The following is a 14,993-nucleotide window of genomic DNA, read 5'->3' on the forward strand; positions in this document are numbered from 1 at the left end:
TTCCTCCAACTGCTCTGTTCTATTCGTATTGACCTGGCAACAAATAACGTCACGTAATAACACATGCCAGTCAGCTGCCGTACGCCTTGCCCTTATGACAAGCAGTAAAGAACCACGTAATTACATCGGCCGATCACCCGAGGCCCTTTTTTGAATCCTGCTACATCATCAACAGATGGCTTGGAACGGCATGAAAAGACTACAGTAAAATAATAAAGCACCTACTGTGATAGAGATGCGATTGTTCATTTGTCTTTTTTCACCACAGGACTGTTATGTCACAGCACTGACATCCCTTTAGCTGGATATACCTAGAAGGCCTTTCTTGAAGACTTGAATTTCCTTGTATAAAAAGAACAACCTCAATCCTTTTTGTCCTTGTATGCCATCCCCTACTTGCAACTTTGGTTCGACACAAATCATACGTGTTGGGGACACACCCGTCAAAGCTTCCTTGTTCTCGCCATGGCTCTTTGTGCCCGTCGCATTTCTCTTTCAGCGTCATCTCTTATCCTATATTGAGCCGCTAATGAGGAACATTAAATAAACAAATAGGCCAGTGTACTAGTGACCCAGCCAAACCCCACATTACGGCGACATATCATGCTTAAGTTTGGTACCCGTTGCTAATATACTCGGTATCGTCTTCCCAGCGTTATCAAAAATCTATTTCAATAGCATGGCGATGAACATTACCTGGCACTGAATGTAATAAGATTGCTGCGTCAATTACCAGTTGTGTTTGCCAGTGCCCTTGGTCATATTGACGTTCTTAAATTGAGCTGTATGAGGATGAAGGACTCTGCTACTGCCTGAGTGTATTCTAGAGGAGTAACCCGCCTCACCGCCGAGCGTAGCTCTGGCAGTGCATGCAGCAACGGATCTGCATGTCATAATGGGATATCATTACTTCACTAGCCTCGTTACAAGGTCCTCATCTGCGGAGGCTTGAGTGTAATGTTAATTATTACGGAGGCCTGAGACCGAAGGGTGCATTGTAGCTCAAAATGCCATTTTGATTGGATTCTGCTCCTTTTCATCTCATTAAGGACTCAATAATGGCTTGTTTGGGTGTCAACAAGACAACGCTTTCAAACATGCTTCTCATAATAAGTCTCTTCTCTAATATTTCCGACATCAAATGCAGTACATACTTAGTTACTACACAGTTGTTACTACACAATAGTTCCCTTCAAGTCCAATTTCAAACTGGCCAGCAGCTTTTTGCATTGGAGCTCAGCTGCATGAGACTTCTTGTTATGAAGCGAACTTTACAAATTTCACCATTAAGAAATCTGAGTGAAGGACTGGATCCTGAGAAACATTCATGATGCTCTAATTATGTTGTGGATGGGTTGTTGCCCCACTGGTTTCTTACGTAACCGAGTAAAACAGTTGGAACCAGTGACAGACTGAAATATTGTGTATCCTTATCTTAAAAAACAAACTTGCTACATCGTCAGAAACTTTGTAATACAGTCAGATTTAATTTAACTGAATACATTGTGTTTCCATGTTCCACCTCAACTAAAGGTGCATTTCTAAACAAAATGTAGAAAAGATTAGTGTATGAAGAAATTGTGTAGTTACACGTGTAGTATGCATCTTTTTAACCAAAACACAAATGCACTATATTGACAGAATATGTGCAGTCTTTATCCAAAAATATCTGTACAACTCATCCACTGAAGGGAATGAATCCCTTGACACCTTCCTTTGAGGTGAACATATTACATGTCCAAAAGGTGTTCTGGTAAGTAGAAAGAAGGCAAACGACAAATTACAGCGGTTGTTCACATGCCATTGTGCTTCCAAAGAGAGTTGCAGGCTTGCTGCATCTTCGTGAAGTGCGTTGGAAAATGTTGACTTTTTAAACTTATGCCATATTTCTTACATACATCCTGGTAAACACCAACAGGTTTAGCAGCGATGCGTGTTGAACTGCAGTCTGGCATGAATGGCTGGGTTGAATGTGTATTGCTGCGTCACACACACACAAGGTTTGTGTGCGCAAGTAGTCCGTTTGTGGCACTCCACACCTGACCCTATGCACTTTTGAAAGAGTGTTTATGTTATGTCTTTCATCTGTGACTGTCACCGTCACATATCATGGCTGTACATATATATATATATATATTCAGCTTTATCACTGAAACACACACGCACACATCAGGTCAAGGTCTTTGAATGGAAGAACCCACAGGCAGGCTCACATCCAGGCTTCTCTCTGTTTGAGCTCGGCTGTCTTACTCTCGTCTGCCTTTGAAGTGAAAACAGACAGTTGGATGTTGGAGGAGCCGTGTGCTCCTTTGGCTGAGGAGAAAGCTCGGAGAAACTTCAATGGGCCCAGGCTCGACATGGTCATGCGAGCACACACACACACACACACAGTAAATACAGGCTTGCCGAGTTGCAGCGATTGAGATGGACAGAAAAAAAAAATTCCAAAAGGAGGAGAATAAACCCAAAACTCAGAGTGTAAACAAAAACCACGCGAGCTGCTGGAGATCTTGACCTTATCAGTCGAGGAAAGCCCAAAGGTGTTGGAGGAGCGGAGGTTTCTATTTGGTCCAGACAGCTGAAGCGCAGTAAAACTAGCTTCATTGAAAAAGAGTCTGAAGGTTGATGTGAGTAACAAGAGTACCAAGAGCAAAAGGTTTCCAGGTGACTGCTGTGGGGGGGTGGTGGGGGTGGGGGGGGGGGGGGGGGGTGGAGGAGGGTGGTGTTTGAGGGGTCAAAGAGCAGAAGTAGGAGGAGATAAATATATACGCAGGGAAGAAGGAGAGAGTGCAAGTCCCAGAGGGAGCGCTCGTCTCTTCAGCAGGAATGAGAAGTCTTCTAACAAACAACAAAAAAATATCGCACACTGACCTCAAGTATGAACAGATGGTTCGGTGATTTGTTTGTTCTTTGCTTCCGTTGCGTCGGGTGTGAAGCTTGCTAAAACTAACCCAGCGAAAATATAAATTTTATTCCTAAAAAAGAAAAACACAATTCTGCAGTACCTGATATCCACAACAAAAACAGGCAAACCATCTGCTATTCGGTGTTTTATCTTCCGCTTTATATTAGCGCAATGACAGCATGGAACAGTGTGAGACGACGCCGTTTCAACTTCTGTTGTAGTGTAAAGCAGAACTGAATTTTCTGCAAGGGTAAGAAATATTTAAAAGTTGAAACAAAGTATAGTTCATGGTCCCTCCAATCCACGTCAACACTATAGGGTTGAAACTATTTTTTCGTATCGACTAATCTGCCCTTTTTTGAGTTAAGTTTGTTTTTTAAAACTTTACTCAAATGACTTCATGTGTTCCAGCAACAAGAAAGTGCTCCCACTATTTTGTCTTGGAACTTCCTGTCGAGACCTGAAGTGGTGATGTATCGTGTTCCACATTAATTTTTACAAATGTCTGACCAGTGTTATAATATAAACGCTCAGTGTGATGGGCTGCCGGAGCTGCAGGGAATTAGAGAATACAGCTACATCTGTGCATAATTTGGTATTTTTGAATCCCTGCATCTAGATCAGATGTAAGATCGAGGATGGTAATGTATTAATATCTTTGACATTTCTTCTGCCTGTAAATTGACGTACATTTTTAGATGAAATAATGTCATGGAGGAACAGTGGAAGAGTACCTTAATTGATGCACCATTTCTTCAAGATATACAAGAGTTTGTTTGTCTGAAACCAACATATCCAGAAAACTTGACCTTTTTTTTGAAGAAAAAAAAAGAAGAAACCTATTGATTTCCGTGACCTTAAGACCTTTACTCAAGCGCCAGTATCAGGCCAAAACCTCCCACTGTCATCTCCTGACATTACTAATTCTGATACAGTTCCTGCATCTCTGTGCTCTCAGTGTGAGCAAACTGTTGATTTTGGAGACCCCGTGACCTTTGTTCGATCATCTACAATGGGTTAAACTTTTACATTTCCAAGCACACCCCATCTCCATTGCCTGTAGTCATACAATGCAACAGTCACATCGGTAAGATAACATAATATCCAATACTAATACATGCTAAAATGCATTATTGAAATGGTTTTTAAGGCATTTTTAAGGTTTGTTTTTACCAGCAGAGAAGAGCTAAAGTAACCTGAAGGTCTGTGTACAGAAATGTGGTAAATATCTCTTAACACAAAAGTAGTAGACTATATTGTGTGTACCCTGGGTATTCTACTGGTGTGCAAAAGTTTACTCTTTTTATATAAGAGTAAAAAAAAAGAAAAAGGAAGTGATTATCTCCAATGACAACTAGGCAAGCTTCATCTACTGACGAAGATCATGTAATGTGATCTAGGTCCAGAACTTCTGTTATCTGTTAACTTCTGTTATACCTTGTGGTGAGATTGTTTTCTCAACTGTTTCCAACTTCAAACAATGAACTTTGAAACCTTAGCTTCTGAGCAAACAGGATGAAAAGGCTTCAAAGTGCCCCAGAAAAAGGGACATTCGAACATCCACAGTTCCATCACAACTAGGAAAACAGGACCTCATGATTAAGAGCATGATGATGTGACTGAAACTTCCACGCTAATAAACGGACTTTGGTGTTCTTATGAGCACTCAGTTTGATTTCTTCACTTCTGTGGTGGGCATTTTGTCTTGGAACAAAACTCACTTTGTTCAGCTTGTTGATAACATTTCTGAAAGTGCTGCGGAAAATAGCTTCTTCTAACCCACCAGTGAGTTACTGTGATTTTATCTCAATTTATATATGTGTACGAGCTCTTTTGCTCTCTACTGAAGTGGGCTGGCTCTGTCTCGTCCCCCCCCCCCCCCCCCCCCCTCCTCTGTGACCACTAACAGGAAATAGCCTTTTGAGGCCGTATGTGAGAGGGAACACCATTAGAGGTTGATAATTGCACAGCACTCTCGCTCTTCTTCAGCATGTAATCTTGGAAAAGCTCGGCTTAAAACCTTAATAGCACCAGATGATGGAGCAAGACAGAGGAAGTACAAATCTGAAGAAGAAACAAACTTTGTATAGAAATGAATATTGAGTCATACATGTGTAAAGCCTGGCAGTATCCTGAGAAAAGGTGGCGCGAAATCAGGAAGGCAAGATAAGGGGATGTACACATGTGCATATACTGGCCAGATTTAGACCAACTATTTGGTAATAGAAATATAGTATGCATATTAGTGGAGATTCCCTGGTGTTTTTAATGTATTACTTGTCATGAATATGCATATATAGTTTCCCCAACTTGGCTAACAATGTGGCATCTGTGGTCTTCCTTATTTCAACAAATAACACGACCGTGGCACCGCTATCTTGTGATATTTAAATCAATGGCCGTGAATCAGAAAATCTACAACGTGCTTCTGTTCTTATGGCGCTGATGCTCTCCCGCGCACACATTTGCGAACATGGCATGGTGTGAGGACATTAGTCGGGGGGGAAATAATGAGCTAATTTCCATCCGTCTGTATAATAATGGGGCTCATTTGGTCGGGGCCAGATTAAGAATGAGGGGAAATATATCTCATTCTAAACAAAAGAGAGATTTCTAATAATATCTTGAAAAGTATACATGAGACACTGCAAACTACATATAGACAACTCTATGACTATGTTATGGTCACCAGCTGCAATTATTTAAACTTTATCCCCAACAACTCTTGCTTTGTCCGCCAGTCTGGCACGGCACTACAATACCCATGAACCTTAGCTGCTGTTGCTGAGGAGAATACTCCTTCCATAGGCCCGAGTGAGAGCTGTAGAGGATCCAAAACACTTTGTTGTGAACATAACATGTTGCCAGGGTCGCGGAGTTAATCCGAAACTGCTTGTACCTTTTGACTTTTTATCAAACAAACACATTTTCTGACACAGCTGATCATCTTCTGTACAGATAATTCAACTGGGAGTGTGTCATGTCTATCGGAGCACTGAGGCGCTCAAACTTTGAGTCACCCACATTGTTTAAGGTGAAAAAAACAACCCATAACAAGGGATGCCCCAAATACCGCCTCCCAGTTTGAAACTCTATTGTATTGGGTACAATCAATTAATATGGAAAAGCAAAAGACACATCACTCCTAAAGGTTTTTTTACAAGTATAATATAGGTATATTTTATTAAAAGGTAGGTAAATACTGAGCTGGCTCCTTCATCTCAAGTTTACAACACCTGACATGATGATGGTAATTACACTCGCCATCTTCCAAGAGCATGTAAGTGTTTCAGGACTACGGCTAGTGTGCAGTGCATTAGTGAATTTCGTCATTATCCCCCGTAAAGACAGTGTAATTACACATGTGCAATAGTTGTGCAGAGCCAGGGAATTGCTCACGGCTGGCACATGACAGCGTATGTAAGCCTCGACTGCTGTTGAGGTGAAGTGGCAAATGTTCTCGACTGTGTTTCGATGTGCGAGTGAGAAAAGAAGAAGAAGTAGACATAGTGACAGAGAGAGAGAGAGAACCCCGTGCTATAGTAGCTCTGTCAGCATGCTTTACTTCACTTCACCCACACTGGGTGCCCTGCACCTCCCCTCTGCCTTTCTCGTTGCTTGGCACCATTACCCTACTGCAGATTTCAGCCCCGTACACACCGAGTGTATTGAAACTGATTTAAGAGGTGATGGGGGGGGGGGATTTAATGGTGTGGGAAGCAGGGAAAGGTTGCTTTCTGTTTAATTCCACCTGGGCAAAGTCCAGCACCGAGCAAAAGCAGTGTTGGGTTCCAAGCTGTCATAAAACAAAGTGAAAGACACCTGGATGAGGTTGCGATCGCCTATGCGGGCTTGATATCAATAGGCCCCGTGTCCCTCCAGTATTCAGCACATTATTCCTCCCTTTCTTTCTTTCACAGCCATCCTCTGGCTCAGTCGCTCGTTTCATTTCCTCCGTCTCCCGCTCTCATTTCCTCTTTGCGTTTTCCCTCTCGGGCTTTCTCCTCTTATTCCCCGTTTGCAGAGGCATTAACCAGACCATTAATGTGACGGCAATCTACATATGAAATGTAATTTGCACAAAATGAATTCATACCCTCCATCTGTACATTTGCTCTCGTCCTTAATTTGTTTTGGAGGAACAATTCCATTGGTCACCATCTGGGCGTTTGGAAAAAAAAAAGAACAGAGATGTATTCATTTAATGTTAATGGCATATGTGATTGGCTCCATGTAAGAACAGACTAAAGAAAGGACGAAATAAATAAAATCACATTGCGGGAACGCAGATGTCATATTAAACATTTAAAGAGGGGTGAATGGAAATGTCCCATTTACAACACAAACACCACTTCAAACGGGAAAGACAAAAATTCAGAGACAACAGATGCGTAACATAATATCAGTTTTAGGAAACTCATTTTTGGGGGTGATAGAGAAGGCTGCTAACTCATTATGCGCTGCACCCACTTTAAAATCGCCACAGTTGGTTCCTGCACCAATGGCTCCCCTCGGTTACAGGCTGGTGTTCACCAGTTTGCCGCGCCAACCCCTCACAATAACGAGAAAACATCCTCTGCTGTCCTACTATTGGGGCCTACTATTGAAGAAAAGGAGACTGGGGTGCGATAAGAAACGCACACGGGTGCAGCCATGTCCTTGAAAAACATTTAACGTCATGGGTCTGAAAGCAGCATTGTGTTCATGGCGATACTGATGGGAGACTTCTATGTTTCTCTGACTTCTAGATTGTAGTCCCTGGGTGCAAATTGGCAATTTTAGTCACAAGAATGCATGGACACCTAGAGAAACCCAGCAAGTGAACCACTCAAATTGCTTTTGGAAAATTTAATTGTTATTGAAAAAGAACCTACCCACTTTCTTTTTTTTCTTTTTAAATAATCTCCTTCCAAGCGTGTATGCTGTGGAGCCCAAGTTTGCCCTAACTTAACAGTAGATCACATCGAGCTAATTAGACCAATTGCTGTACAACAAAAGTAGGAGAAATGTGTGTTAGTGTGAATATCACAATTCTTCTCCACAGCGTGCAGAAAACCTGGACAAACCAACCTAATTACCAATTTCCTGTATTACAAATTAGCAAAGCATTGCTCCATCTGGACCCCGTGCGTATGCAGCCCTCCCTTCCATTTTCAAACCTGTACAATTAACTGAGTCATCAACTAACAACACACATATGTAGCGGTCATCAGGGTCATCATTTTTTTTTCCCTCAAAATAGTGCAATTGCTGTCTGGAGCAAACATTCAGGCTCCGTCATGTGGCCCCATAGTGTCCTTCAGATATAGATTTTCAATAAAAGACGATGGAAGAAATTCTGCACATGTATTTGGCGACCCTAATGAAGAGTCCTACGACTCACCCGTGGGTCCTGATCCAGTCTTTTGGGAACAACTGCTCCACAAAAGGATGAATACAGTAAGGTTACCCCTCTATAGCCTATACTCTCAGGATTGGCTCCCATAAACCCATTCAATTTGAGATCGGTAACAAATTAAACATATTGCATCAAGCCCTCTGAAAGTGTGAGGAGGAAAGGTAGAGCTCCAGCTCGCTGATGTACCCCTTAAACCACAACAACATAAAGCGTGATTAAAACACAACGACTTTTATTGTTCACAAAATTAAACTATCCAAAGCACCGCTGGGATCACACACACACAGGTTAGTCCGGTTTTATTTCGCTTCAGGGTTAGGGGCAGTGGACACAGCACGAAAGGGAGGGATTGAAATATTGTTAGCAGACTTTCCTTCTACCTTATTGATTCCCTTTCTTTCTCTACTCACTACATCAGTGTGCTCCTCCAGAATGTGCAAATTTGCATCTCCACCCGGGAGTTACGTTTGGAAAGGCCCCCGCGGGGGGATCGAGTGAAAGAGCAGCAGAAAAGGGTAGGTAGACTAGACATGAGGTGGGGTACGGGGGGGGGGGGGGCGCATGTGCACCTGCGGTGTGTGATGAAGGACGAGGATAATGACTGATGATATCTAGGAGAGCTAGGGGAGAACACCTGAGTGGTTCTATCAAACACACACACACATCTACACGGCCCTGTGGCTTAAACGTGGACATTGCCGTGATAAGACAGTGCAAAGTGTTTGATGGACCTGATCACAGTATTGGCTTTGTTTGTCAATCCAAATAACTCAACACTTTCATTCCCGGGGAGCTGAGCATTTTGGCTTTCCACAGTCGCCAACTGGTTCAGACTCTAGTTTGGAACTAAATCGACGCGGCTGTTGGTATTTGGCTTTGTCTCACGTCATTGTGAAATAACCAATGATGATCTAAATGCCACTTGTGTTCAAGGACACACTTGTCCTTTCAAAAAGGGAGAAAAAGTGAGGTGCAATTTCTTCCCGGACTTCTAACTGACACCAACGTGCAATTGAAGTTACAAGTACAATATTAATGAAGTTTCAGACCGAGTTATGAAAATGAACCACCGAAGTGACGGCTAGATAGAAGTGTTGTTCATTTTGGTGTTTAGAATAACTTGGTTGTGTAACTTGAACGAGTCAACGAGCCGATGGTTTAAGAATTTATAGATTTTAAGAGTTTTAAACAGAGTTTTAGACCAATCACAGTCTCACAATTACAGTCATTGCAGTGTAAAAGGAACAGACAAGTAGAATAAATGCACGCAGGAGTTTGGAGTGGAATCAAATAAACATTTTAATGCTACGTCTCAAGATTGCTCGGTAGCTTGAAAATGTTACAGCACAGCCACTTTTTGTGCACACAGATTGGCGATGGAGAAGGAGCCAGATGTCCGATCCTTCGCACAGAATGAAAGCATTAATGTGGCTTTAAATGCTGACCGGAGAGTTATTCAAGTGGGAGTATTTCAAATGAGTGTCACATTTGAAATGCTTACATGTCGTGGAAATACTGCAATGCAAATGCCTTTTAAATTGGCTTAAAGCCCGTTTCACCTTAATAGCTCGTCAGAAGACAAACGTAAAGACTGCCTGCGAGAGCCAAGGCATTTGCCCCCGTTGCATTAGCACATAAATAGCCTACATGGTGTATGTGACCCCCATCAGTGGACATTTCAGTTTGAATTGTTCGGAATCAACAGCATCCCTTAACTCATTTAGGGAAGCTCAGAATCAGTTAGAATTCACATCCTGAAATTTACAGCAGACATAAAACTACATTTGTTTTTTTATGAAAATAAGTTCGACATTGCATTTTTATGTGCCGTAGTTTCTGAAACTCTACTCGACTGTCAGAAATTTGACAGAGAAAAACAACAGACCATGAACAAGCACGCGATAAGCTGAAGTTCAGTCGATTACAGTACAAAAAAAAAAAGAGATTCAAATCAATTCTCAATTGATTTGATTGACAGCCATAGGATCGGTGTTTGTATATGGAAGGAATTGTCGCCATCATGACCTCATTAACAAACGCTGCAAGTACCACAATCCATAAGTGTCTGTGACTAAGTTAAAGTGCATTGGCACACTCCGATAATGAAGAAACTAAATGTCCCAGAAGTGGGCGGGCTGCAAGAGCAATAACATTAAAATTGCAGATTGGAGGCAATAAAGAAAAACAGCAATCTTGATTTCCCGGGGTTTCATGCATTTAAAGTACATCCTTATCCCACCCCTGACCCCTTATCTAGCCTCCACTGCACCGTCATTGCAATCAGTGCAATCCCGCGTCTCATTTAACTGCAAGCCATGCACCAAAGACTAATTAATTCCAGTTAGTGTAAAGTATGTTTCATGACATATTATGCGTCTGGGTCGGCGCAAATACAGGATGCGGCGACATTTGCATTTTGCTCATTATCCGCTTTTCTTCTGTACGACTGAATTACATCAGCATATGATGTGGTTTTCATTTACATTTTTTGATTGTATCCTCGGGAGGGAGAAGAGCCTTTGATATGGTTTTTGGTTATGATTTGCGGAGTACACACTGAACAATTACTGATAGAGTTGCTGTCTACTTTAGCCGTTTCTATACATCTAAGGCACAGCCACTGCGATGAGCTGATGTCTGTTTTATATACAACCATTTTATTTAATCCAAGAGCAATTTCATTTACAGTGAACACTATCATTAACATTTTTATCCTGAGTAATGTTTCCTTCCTGCCGTCTCACCAGGCAGCAGTGCTGAATTTCATTTTATTTCTCCTCAATTTGTTATATGAACTGGAAGAAGTTTTAAGGTCATGATCGGAGTATTCAAATGTATTATGTATCAATTTGGCCTTTTTTAAATGATAAGAGTAAAATGTTTCAAGAGTTAAAATGTTGATTGCTACAGAACAACTGATTCCCCTCGAGCGTTCCTCATCTATTCAGTGTCAACACTGCACTGCAAACTTTGTGTCCCATCCTTTGTGAGTTTTTGCTTTGCGTCATGTCCACAGATGTGTTGTTAAATGATCACAGTGAGCACGAATATATTGGGTTTTCTGTAGCTAGTCAGAATAAAATCATACTGGTTTTTAGCGAGTTGAACGCTTTCATTTTGAAGCGGCGGCAGTAAGGAATGTGAATTCTGTGAATCCCTCACGCTCCGGTGGAAAGTCTAAATCCAACAGGAGAATGGCAGACTCCGCCACTATGGCTGTCATTTAGGGGTGTAACGGTTCACAAAATCCACGGTTGGGTTCGGTACGATACGGTGGAGCCACGGTTCGGTACAGTAGAAAACTATAAATGCCAGAGAAATGTACTTTATTTTAAAATATATTTATTCATTACAACTAACATCATGAAGTTATTCTTTGACTTTGAACAATGATGGAACTATACCTGAGTGACCCATCTTCTGGGGTGTCTTCTCAGCAACACATAAGCATAAAAAACAAACTGCTCCTTAATGTTATGTTGTATTGTTACTTACATCTTGCAAAAGAGATTTTTAATCTCAATGGGACTACCTGGTTAAATAAAGGTTGAAATTGATTTACTTTTATTTTTATTCAAATGTATTGTTCGGTTCGTCATGCGTACCGAACCGTGAGCCTCGTACCGAACGGTTCAATACGAATACGCGTACCGTTACACCCCTACTGTCATTACTTTTTCTCTTTAACTTTTTAAAAATCAACTGCAGAGACCAAAACCAACAATTAATACCAGAAAAAAATATCTAAGTTTATAAGCACATACAAAAGCCATGTGACACGTTCCTTCCTCGTAATCAACATGTGCTGCGTTCGTTCAGTTCACCGAGCGTCAGACAACCCCACGGGATCGTTCTCTTGCCACCTCTCTGCAGCACTGCCGAACTGCATCTGCGGCTTTGTGTCTCGCTCCTTGTTATCTCTGAAGCCACATGAACGCGGCTCCCATCGTCCAGGGAAATACAAAACAAAAACAGTCACACTTCCACAGCACAATTGGAAATATGGTGTTGAAAACAAGGAATAAGCAATCGCCACAGCACTTTCGTTGCTCCAAGTTTACTTTGACGGCGGAGAAGATGAATTAGAGGGATATTTGCAGTGAGGTTGCATGGGGGGGGGGGGGGGGGATAAAGAAAACACTATAGGCGCCCGGTGACACAAGTAACTGTTAAAACCTGAAGTGGATCAACCTTCAAATGCTATTATCTGCTGGGTGTTCAGGTGAGATTGCTTTATCTCAATTTGTCAGGTCAGAATTCCAAGAATTCCGAAATCAAATTCTGCGTCTGTGCGGCGCGATACAGACTTTATTTTTCGCGGGTACATTTTTACCATGATGGATTGGCTTAACAAAAAGGAGCCCGGCTCTGGCTGCAGGCTGAGTAGCAATGGGGGAACAGGAATCATGTAAAGGGAATGGGGGGGGGGGGGGGGGGGGGATTTGCTAGCATGATTTGTGCTTTGTTTGCCTTTTCTCTGGAAAGCAATTAAAGCCTGACATGAGCGCACGAGAAAACCTCAGCCAATCACTCCTGTGTGTCTGTGTGTGTGTGTGTGTGTGTGTGTGTGTGTGTGTGTGTGTGTGTGTGTTGCCCGCGCTCACATTCCTAATTACACATTAACTGTGTCTCTTTTGGAATATAATAAAAGCGAAAGACTTTTGGTGCCACTCAGCCACAGTTGGAAGCGGCGGACGTGCTGGCAGGAACAACCCCACTGATGGACGTCTTAAATTAGCAAGCGCCGACACTGGAGGAGTCCCCCCGTCCCCCCCCCGCCCCATTTCATTCATTCTGGACTGCTGCTGATTGGGTCAACTCTATTTCAGCGCTGTCCCCAAATCTGCTAAGGGCCCGTTTAATGTTCCTGGCTTTAAAGTCACTCAAAATAAAACAAGCGTGACAGTGAGAGAAAGTGTGATGAGCTTGCACCACTGAAGACGAGTTTTTCTTGATTTGATTCAACATTTTGTACTTTATTCTGATTTAATCTGACCTCAAGGGTTTCATAGCCAGAACAATTACTGCTCTTTAACATTAATTTCTTACTTTAAATGGCTTTTTAGCTCAAAGAGAATATAGCCTTGGATCTTGTTTGGTGCGGTTTTGCTTCATTACTTTCTCTCTCACACACACACACACACACACACACACACACTTCCACTGCCAGCATTGCCAACTCATTAGACGGGATTTTCAACGTCGTCATAGTATTAGCACTTAAATTCCTGGGTTTTCCTGGTGCCCCTTATCCCCTCGTGAAAATTTGGCACGAGCAAAGGGGAAAGAAATGGTGGATTTTTTTTGGGGGGGGGGGGGGGGGACGTATTAAATTCTCTAAAGTATTGAGAACAACTGGTGTGGAGTGCGCTGATAACAGCTGGCCATTTTGGAGTGTCCCCTCGCTTGGCAGCTGCACCAGCAGAGAGAGCGAGGGAGAAAATGTTTTCATGGCTCTGGCCCACAGATTTGAACACTGTTATTTTGGCAACTTTTTAATTTTCTCCAAATGAATGGATTGATAGGAGCAGTCGTAACGAAACAGAGATATGGGGAACACTCTGTTGTGGCAGTGTTTTTTCCCTCATTTTGGTCGTCTCTCATGCAAAGATGTTTTAGCAAGATGGCCTCCAGACTAAATTGTTTGAAAGTTTCGAGGGCAATTTTGCAAATGAGAAATGTAATCACGCACTGTCGGGGAATTTTAACTTCATGTGATGGACAAAACTTGAAGCTGAAGACACAAATGGGATTTCATCACACACACACACACACACACACACAACCTACTTCCTTCTGGGAATATTGAAAAGCTTGAAAAACGTAAAGCGATTCAAAAGTTGCAAATTTCTTATTTTCTGCAAAGAACGTATCATATTTTTGAGTCAAACTATATTCAAGGATAAAAGTCGATTCCATTAATTTAAGAAGCGTTTATCAGTTTAAGAATGTTCAAATGCAGGATGAGTGAAATTAAATGTGTCCGAATTACAAACGGTACACACAGAGCAGAATGATGTCCTGCCATCACCACATGTCCCTTCAATTTCCACTTTAAACATGACAGATGTCTCCTTTCATGTCTAAGATGGATCAAATTAAAGCTACATTTTGAAAGTGTACAAAACCTTTGAAACTAAAAAGTTTCAAATGTTTTCTGGAAATTCTGGAAGTTACTTTTTTGAAAATGCTTTATGGCAGAAACTTTCATTTTTTTAGAGCGATGCACAAATTGAGCATTCAACACTGTAGGTTCAAGAAAAACGGTTAAATGCCATCTGCTCCATTTGTGGAAAAAATAATTATTTCTCTCTGCCGCGTTTGCATCAGGCAATTTGTATTGGTCATGTAATGAAGCTAAAATGTTCCTCTCCAGTTTATCGGTAATCTGTGGCCTGTGTTGTTCCATAAAGCACTCCGTGATGAACCAATTTGTTACAGCACTCTATAAATACATCTGTCTGGATTTATGAAAGCAGAAATGCCAAAAACACAACCGAAGCTAATGAGCCAATTCTCTGCCAGCTGAAGTGTCATTGGGAAAACTTCACCGTCATAAGTCAAGTGTCTCGTGAGGTGAAATAACAGCGCAAAGATGAAAATGTCATCGTGGTATCTCTTCACGGCTGACGGGTCCAGCCGTACACTTGGCATGAAGCTTTTCAACACTCAATATATTCCTGGAAAATC

Source organism: Melanostigma gelatinosum (assembly GCF_949748355.1).
Source record: "Melanostigma gelatinosum genome assembly, chromosome: 23".
NCBI classification, from domain to species: domain Eukaryota; kingdom Metazoa; phylum Chordata; class Actinopteri; order Perciformes; family Zoarcidae; genus Melanostigma; species Melanostigma gelatinosum.